The sequence below is a fragment of the Petaurus breviceps genome, unplaced genomic scaffold (genome assembly GCF_028583685.1).
Source record: "Petaurus breviceps papuanus isolate PSGF00001 unplaced genomic scaffold, PetGlider_PUasm1.0 213, whole genome shotgun sequence".
Lineage (NCBI taxonomy): Eukaryota > Metazoa > Chordata > Mammalia > Diprotodontia > Petauridae > Petaurus > Petaurus breviceps.
In genome coordinates, this window is record NW_027185860.1 from 12985709 (window position 1) to 12995356 (window position 9648).

At 40.8% G+C, this 9648-nt stretch overlaps 1 pseudogene; it reads right to left on the reverse strand.

Moving 5' to 3' along the window:
- Positions 1–5922: 5922 nt before the first annotated feature.
- Positions 5923–9256, reverse strand: LOC138165593 (AP-1 complex subunit beta-1 pseudogene; annotated as a pseudogene).
- Positions 9257–9648: the final 392 nt, after the last annotated feature.

Below are 9648 nucleotides of genomic sequence, written 5' to 3' on the forward strand. Positions count from 1 at the left end.
TTTTGGCCTCATGCCAGTGACTGTAAAGCTTGCATCAAGTGGCTTTTAAATGGCCACTTCTTGTGCACCAAGCTGGGAAAATTAAAGGGGGCGGGAGATGGCTAATGAAAGGTTAGCTTGGGCAAAGCCCAGTCAACTCCATCAATTACAGAGTGGTATATATGATTGGACAGCAATGTGGCAGCTTACATTTCACAGTGGGAGTAATTTAAGATTAGGTGGTGACAGATGCAGGTCTCCCAGGAAGACATTAAGCACTCTCCAGAAGTGGGGATTAATAGGTTATTCAAAGGAATCCAAGTCACTAACATTTCATGAATGAACAGCCACAGTGATGAATTTTGGTGGGAGTTGTTTGAGTTAAATTAATAAGAAATGAGTAAATGGGAATCCATGAAAAGTATTAGAGAAATAGCAATCAGCATAGTAAGCAAAAGAAAATTTATTATGTAAGCAATAACTAGTGCAAGCAATTCTGGAGATGTTATAATAAGGAAAATCAATTTCATAATTAGAATTTTGTAAATCAAAATAATTTATTCTTGAAGTTTGACTCTAGGGGTAGAAGTGGAATCAGACCAACAAAGCACAAACCTTGAAGATGCAAAAATCTGTCGGATCATAAAACCTTAACACTTGGGGAGGGTATTCATAGAATATATTCAGACAACCTTATGGTATTCATAATGCATTCTATTTTTAAAGACTTCCGGATAAGGAGATTCTACAGTCACTCATTTATTCCAGGAATAGGATTGTTGGACTATAGGGAGAGTCTTCCCTATGTCAAATGAATATCTTTGAAGCTATAATGGAAACTTCACTTTCATTTGATTCAATTTAACAATGTTTATTATAAGCTTATTATAGGCAAGTTTTGAGACAGAGTTGGTGTAATGGATAAAGAAACTTCCATACTGGAAATTCCTCCTTGGAATGAAAGAAGAGGTACAGACAGGAAACAAACAAATAAACAATCTCAAACAGGGAGATGCTGCATTAGGTAGTGGGGATACAAAGACAAAAATGAAAAAAAATACTTAACCTCAATGACCTTATATTCTTTTAAAAATAATTTATTTCTAATTTACAATAATAAAATAAGCATTTCCATAACATAGTATAATTTTAAAAAGCTATTTGTCGCAAAACTGCAAATCTATTATGTGTGACTTGCTATTCCTTTTAAATATATGCTATCATATAAATTTTTCCTTTTTTTATTCCCTCTTTCCTCCTCCCACTTTATACATAGCTACCATTAGACACACATACATATGCACACACATCATGTATATATATATATATAACTATACACATCATATAAATACATTATATTTTATTATATATATCATTTATATATAAAATATGGTATTTGCATTTATGTGTAAAATATGGAGGAAGGTAAAAAAGATAAAAATGAAGGGAGTGAGGGAAGGAACTGAAAGATTTTGCATAGAAAATGGCCCTTGAACCGAGTCTTGAAAGAAGCCAAGAAGTCAGAGACTGACATGAGGGACAAAATCATTCCAAGAATGGTTGCAGCTTACAGAAAGGCATAGAAGTAAAGGGTAAGACTTGATCTTAAGGAATGGTGCCTTGTCTGGTTTGACTAAATGTAGTTCCAATGCAATATTTACAGAGCCAACAATCATGATAAAGACTGTTACTATAAGTATTGTATGACATTTCATCACAAAAATATATCAAACTCTCTAAATAGAAGATAGAACTGAAGCATTTATTTAGACACCAGACAACAGAATCCTAAAACCAGTAAGCTGATTCCATCATAGTGCCACAGATATTCAGAAGCTACAACATCTTCAGCCTTCCCCCAAACCAATACAAGACCAATATTTACTCACAAAACTCTCTATTTTCTTAATGAGCATCCTCTTTCCCCCACCATCTCACTAGCTTTGACCAGCTTCCTGTGGGCTCTGCTCCACTCTTCAGCAAACTCCCTCCATCACAGGCTCCATGTGATTACATTCAGCTCATTAGGGGGCAGAGTTTACTTTCAAAGCCGGGGAAGTCTTCAAACTCCCCCCAGGTCTATTAAGGGGCAGGGAAGATCTTCAAATTCCCATTCCCATTACACTGAAACATAAAACATAAAAGTATAGACACATAAAATACAGGTAGCATGAAATAAAACTCTAAAGATAGAGTAACCTAAAGTATAAGGTAGTATATCCTGGGGAGACACTGAAGATCTTTGAATAGTGAATTAACATGATCATTTCTGTTTCTTTTTTTTCCCCAAATGCTTTATTAAATACTGATTTACATCATTCATTTCCACCAGATTTTGAGTTACAAATTTTCTCCCAATTTTTCCCCTACTCACAACCCCAAAATAGCAGTCCCATAGGATATTTCCTCCTCCAACCTGCTCTTTCCCATATCTTCCCTCATACACCCTTCGACTTTTCCAGTAGGGCATTGTGGATCTCTATGCCCCAGTGCCTGTGTAAATTATTTCCCAATTACATGTAAAAAGTATTAATAATAGTGTGTGTATATATATATATATATTAAACATTTGATTTTAAAATTTGAATTTCAGATTCATTCTCTTCCTCCATTGTTATCCATCCTTATTGGGAAGATAAGCAATTCAGTACAGGTTGTACATGTGTAGTTATGCAAAATATTACCATAGTAGATATATTTTAAGAGACTGACTATGTTTCCCTCTATCCTATCGCACTTCCCACTTGTTCTATTCTCTACTTTGATCCTGTCCCTTTTCAAAAGTGGATGCTTCCAACTTCCCTCCCTCCCAGCCTTCCATCATCCCCCTTCTCATCCCCTTCCCCCCTACTCTCCTATATGTTGAAATACCCTATTTAGTGTGTATGCCATTCCCTCCCTGAGACAAATTCAATGAGAATAAGGTTGACCCATTCCCTTTTGCCTTCCTATTCTTCCTCTCCATTGTAACAATTTCCCTTGCCTCTTCTATGTGAGATAGTTTACCCCATTCTGTCTCTCCCCATCTCGTCTCATTATATTCCTCTCTCACCTTTTTATTTCACTTTTTAAGTATCATCCTTTCCTACTAAATTGGTTCTGTGCCCTCTATCTATGTACACCTGTAAACATATATACACACATTTATATATGTATTTATATGCCCATATGCCCTCCTATATAGACACACACACACACACACATATATATATATATATATATATATATATACATATATATATATATATTCCCTTCAACTACTTTCATACAGAGAAAAGTTTTATCAGTTACATTTTTGTATTTTTTTTCATGTAGGAATGTAAATAGTTCAATTTTGATAAGTTCCTTATGATTTCTTTTCCCTGTTTACCCTCTCATGCTTCTCTTGCCTCTCGTATCTGAATGTCCAATTTTCTATTCAACTCTGTTTTTTTCATCAAGAATACTTGAAAGTCCTCTATTCCACTGAAGGACCATATTTTCCCCTGAAACATGATACTCAGTTTTGCTGTGTAGGTGATTCTTGGTTTTAATCCCAGATCCTTTGCCCTCCGGAATATCATATTCCAAGCCCTTTGATCCCTCAGTGTAGAAGCTGCCAGATCCTGGGTTATCCTGATTGTGTTTCCACAATATTCAAATTGTTTCTTCCTTGCTGCTTGTAATATTCTCTCCTTAATCTGGGAATTCCAGAACCTGGCTATAATATTCCTAAGAGGTTTCTTTTTGGGATCTTTTTCAGGAGGTGATAGGTGGATTCTTTCAACCTCTATTTTGCCCTCTGTTTCTAAAACATCAGGGCAGTTTTCCTTCAGAATTTCTTGGAGGATGATTTCTTGGTTCTTTCTTTGATCATGACTTTCAGGTAGTCCAATAATTTTTAAATGATCTCCCCTGGATCTATTTCCCATGTCAGTGGTTTTTCCAATGAGATATTTCACATTGCCTTTTATTCTTTCATTTGTTTGGATCTGTTTAACAGCATCTTGATTTCTCATAGTCACTAGCTTCCATTTGTTCCAATCTAATTCTGAAGGAATGATTCTCCTCAGTGAGCTTTTGAGATTCTTTTTCCATCTGGAAAATTTGGCTTTTTAAGGCATTCTTCTCCTCATTGCCTTTTTGAGACTCTTTTGCCATTTGAGTTAGTCTATTTTTTAATGTGTTATTTTCCTCAGTCAAGGTGTTGACTCTCATTTCATTATTTGCTTGCATCATTCTCATTTCTCTTCCCAATTTTTCTCCACTTTTTTATTTGCTTCTTAAGGTCCTCTATGGCCTGTAACCAGCTCATATTTTTCTTGGAAGCTTTTGGTGCAGGAGTTCTGACTTCACTGTCTTCCTCCTGTTCCATGCTTTGATCATTTTTGTCCCCAATATAGGAGTGTAAAGTTGGGTTGCTCTGTTTATTTTGCTTCCTTTGCCTACTCATGTCCCCACTCAATTACTTGACCCCTGGGCTTTTTGCCACAGTAGGACTCTGCCCCCAGATAGGGGAACTTCATACCAAATGCTGGGGTTTTCTCAGCTGCCAAAGGTATTAGTTGGGTGCCTTCTCTGAAGCCTCCACATGCTCTGGCAAGCTGGTTGCACACCCCAGGACCTGCACCCTAGACCACAATCCAGATCCAAGCAGGTTAAAGTAAGAGCTATGAACCCTCAGACTGGTTGCTTCATCCCCGTATAATCTGCAGGCCAGGAACTAAAGCTGCCACGTGGACATGGCTGCACAGCTGCAGTGCCTCAGTGACTTCTTGCCCTGGAGTCAAGGCCTACCACACTCCCAACTACTGGATCCCAAAGTCCACACTGCACTGACATCTCACTTTGTCCTTAGAATCTATGTGTTCCTAATTCTGGAAACCTGCTACAGCTGCTGGTAATTTGAAGTCCCTCCAGCTGTGGTTGGTCAGGCTGCCCTAGAGCTAAAACCTCTGGCTCACACAGACCTGGGCTCAGCTCCCAGAGCACTGCACTGGCTGATTCCTGCCAGCTTGCCGGGCTGTCCTCAGCAGGAGTTTAGCATATCTGTGTCATTTTGTGAGTTGGTTAGCTGGAAATTTTGTTCAGAGTCCCCTTTTACATAAATTGGGAGAGGTGGAAGCCGGAGCCCAGTGGAAGTCCTGTTTCTATTCAGCCATCTTGACTCCATCCCCCATTTCTGGTTCTTAAAATTAATTGTTATATTTGGCAGTTTTGTGGAGAATGGATTATAGAGGGGACATATTAGAAGTGGAACTATCATTTAGGAGGTTACTGCAATATTTTAGGAGAAAAGATGATAGGGAGCTAAATAGGGGAGAATGGCCCATATCAGTAGGGAGAAGGGTGAAAAGAGATGTGAAAGTAGAATTTAAAATAGTTGCAAGTTGATTGGATACATGATGTGAGAGAGAAGGAAGAGTTCAAATTTCTCTTAAGTTACAAAGTTAGATGACTGGAAGAATGGTAGTGTTCCCCAACAGAAATAGGGATATTTGGAGGAAGGATAGTCTTAAGGGGAAATACAATGACCTTCATTTTAGATATATTGAATCTGAGATGCCAAGGAAATATCCATGTAGAGATGTCCAGTGGGAAGTTAGAAATATTATATTGTAGTTCAGGAAAGAGTTTGGAGGTAGGTATATTAATCTAGAAGGTTGGTACAATGGATAGAACACCGGGCTTAGAATCATCTTCCAGAGTTCAAAACCAACCTTAGTCATTTAGTAGATATGTGACCCTTTTTGCCTCAGTTCCTCATCTGTAAAATGATCTGGAAAAGGAAATGACAAACCATTCCAGTATCTCTGCCAACACTCCAAAATGGGGTGATGAAGAATTGGACACAAATGAAATGACTGAACTACAGTCTATGTAAAGATGACAGTCAAATTGTTGAGAAAAGATGAACTTACTTCTACTTCTCTTATCTCCACTGTTAAGAAAGTATAACCCTAATTTTTTTTTACTTTTCCTTGCTTTAATAAACAGGTTTTTCCCTTTTCTTTTTTTGATTTTTGAAATGAGTTTTCAATTACAAAATAACAAACTAGGACCCACAGCAGGTTTAGAAAATGCTAGCCATTGGCACAGGGTGGAGAAGCTCACAGGTGCTGGAGGCAGGGAGTGTGTAGAGCAGGGCTTACAGACATCTGTGGGCAGATAAAACTATCCAGAGGGTTGTGTCTTAACATTAGTACACATTAATACACTAGTCACTACCTTTGTGGGTCAGGGTGGTTTGGACTCAAGAGTCTACACATCAACACAATTGCTTCCAGTTAAAAAGTTCTTGGTTCACACAGATGGCAGGGGCCATAAGATGCCTCCATTTTTTAGTCTTTTAATTTTTCAAGATTCCATCATAGACCTGGTAGATGTACTGGGAGACTCCAGGAGCTCGACACTTCAGAGACAGCGTGTAGTTGGGATTTCCTGGTTGGATACAGAGCTCTGCCAATATCCAAATGCCATTAGTGAGTTTCAGGAACTGATACAGCATGTCCTGCCCTTCCACATTTCTCTTGGAAATGATATAAACATTGTTTTGCAGTTTGCTGGAAACAGTGTCAGCATTCAAGTGGCATTCCTTAATCTGCTGCAGCTTGTTCTTCTTGGGAATGTCCTTCCATGTTGCAAGGAAGACTTGGTGCTCCATTTTTCCATCCTCTACAAAGAGCACATTGAGTGGGATGAGGCAGCTAAAGTAGAACACGTCCATGTTATTTTTCACAGCCACCTGTAGGTTATTGATAGGTTCCATCTTCACCACTGGACCCAAAGTATTGAGGGGAAGGGATACATCAATGCTCTGGTTCAGCATCAGTGGAATATGAATGGCCAAAGGAGTGCTAGAGATGACCCCAAAGCTGTTCTTGTTCAAGAGAATAGCAAAATCTGTCATGTGCTGCAATGCTTCATTGGTGAAGCTCATGTCCATATAGATGTGGCCCTGCCAGTGAGTGAACGTTCCTGAAATTTCCAGGCCTTTTGCTTTCACTGCAGGAGCCAAACAGCTTTGGGAGCCACAAACCCTCCTGTTGCCAGGCCTATGCTAGTGGAGAGCTCAAAGAGGTCATTGAGTCCACTGCTAACCACTGCAGGAATAGGTGAAGGGGCAAAAGTCACAGGCACAGAAGATGGAATGAAGGACTGTCCCACTGCCGGACTTCTTCCAATGCCCCTCCACGGTCACTAACAAGCAGACTGTCCAACCCTCCTCCTAAGAGGTCCACAGCCCACATCTGCATAGAGGAAACCTGCAGCACATTGAGAGGGGGCTCCAAGTCGAGGTTCAGAAGGTCACCCAGCAGGTCACCCTGAGAGTGGATGACTTGAGGCTGTTCCAGATTGGTTGTGGTGGTGGTGCCAACAGGGCTGTCTCCAGCATCAGTGCTCCCATGATGAATGGGAAAATGTTTTCGGTGGATTCCATGGCTCCCCTCAACAAAAGCATTGGGAGGCTTATGATATACGGAGGCCAAAGAACCAATGTGGCAGATGAGCTCATCCAAGAGGGTGGATTCAATCAAGTCTGTCTCCTTAGAGATCAGGGGCTTTTCAGATAAGACTACTTCCTTGGCTGTCACAGGATCCGTGGAAAGAAGGTGCCAGTAGATATAGCCGGGGTCTCAAAGGTCAGGGTTATCAGAATCCTGAGTCGCCAAGCTCAAGCTGCACCAGTTCCTGAGTTTCTGACAGTTTCTTGAGAAACAGCTTCACTATTGCTGTAAGCAGGGTTAGCTGCACCTGGGTACTCTCATCATGGAAGCCCTCAAGAAAACTTGGCTCCAGGAGCTCATCTGCATCATCGATTCTCTCCGCGTATTCTCCTACAATCCAGATCATGGTGGCTCGAGAGTCTGGATCATCAAGGGAATCAAGGTTCTCACACAGAGTAGCAATGATACTTTCATACTTGTTGGGATACTTGCAGATGTCCCTGATGACAACAATCGCCTCCTGTACCACGTAGTTGACTTTGGTCTGGATAAGGTCCAGCAGCGTGCTCACACAGCACTCAGCAGATTGCTTGACATTGATGGCACATAGACCAATGGCTCACACAGCTTTAGGGACAAAATCAATGCCCATCTCCGTGGCATATTACTTTAGTTCTGCCAGGACCTGGGCAATGTTGGCTTGGGGTGCTAAGTGAATCATGATGTCCAGTTTTTCCAGCTTGATATAGATGGGGTCGTTGTACTTCACAAAGAAGACTTTGCTCTCTTGCTTTAAGATTTCAGGCCTTTTCTGCACAATGAGGTTGATGTTCCTCAGGGCAACGTACTGCAACTCAGGCTCCCCAGAGAGCAGAGTCACCAGGGGAGGAGCCAGTTTCCTCAGCAGCATGTCAGAGTCAGAGTCCTTGGGCAGCAGCTCCAAAAACTTCATCAGGACTTTCACAGCCAACAGGACCACTGCCGAGTTCGCGTGCAAGAGCCTGGGAGTCACCCACTCACAGATACTCTGAGCCTCCCGATCATCCTTGGGGTTGTAATTGGACAGGCAGTCCAAGAGGAAGATCTGGCCCCATTCAGGGCACTCATTTAGGGCTGTTAACAGCTTGTTAATGTTGTGAGGGTTCAGATCAAGCAGGTTGCTATTTGGGTGAGACTCACTGATTTCTGACAAGGCTGCCCCAGCATTAGCAACTACCATGGGATCTGAGTCTGCAATGAGATCCCGAAGAGAATCCAAGAAGCCCTGATCCTCCACCATCTGGGCGTTGATGTCATGCAGCTTGGCCACACAGACTGCGGCAGTCTTTCGGACATAAGGATCTTCATCCTTCAGACACTTGCGAAGTGGCTCACACAGATTCTCCGTGATCTTGTCTACCCAAATACATCCCATAGTCCTGACTGCCAGGGCACGGATTAAGGGATTAGGGTCTTCACAGTCCTTCACAAAGCTGTTGACAGCCATGATGGCCATATCTTGCTGGCTCTTGGAGTAGTTCATCAGATACAGATAGAAAAGCTTCTTTAGCTCCAAGTTATCCATCTGCATACAATTCACCACATCTGGAAAGAGAGAGCTGACGTCCTTCCCCACTGTCATGGCTGCAATCACTTTCTTGACAGCTTCTTTCCTTTTTTCCTTCTTTTCATTGTTGAACTCTGCCTTCAGTTCAAAGATCTCTCCTTTTTTATTGGTCGTGAAATACTTGGAGTCAGTCATTTTTTCAGGTCCTTAAGGTATACCAGTGGCTTCGAGGAAGAGGAGAGGAGAGGCGAGGAGGGACAAGGCGGCAGACGGAGAGCTGGTAGAGGGCTCCTGCCCAGCTCGAATCCTATAACCCTAAATTTTACAGAAGAGAAAACTGAGGTACAGGGAAATTAAGTGACTTGACTTAGGTCATTTAGTAAGTTAATGTTACAGAGAGATCTTGAACCCAGAGTTACCAATATTTAGTCTAGTAGTCTTTCCATGGTACCACATTGTCTATACTTGAAGAATATTATTTATTTGGCTTTGGCTTTGTCAAATTATATAAATTTATTTGATATTTCTTTGTTTATTAGAATTAGCCTTTAAATTTGCTTCAAATCTACTTCATGAAAATGTTTCCTATTTTCCTAGTAATCTCTTCTGTAACAATGTCACACAATTTAATATGCTTGGTTCTCTAATTGCTACATGGGTATTTTGTCTTTCTAGCTAAAATTTAAAAGTCTTTGG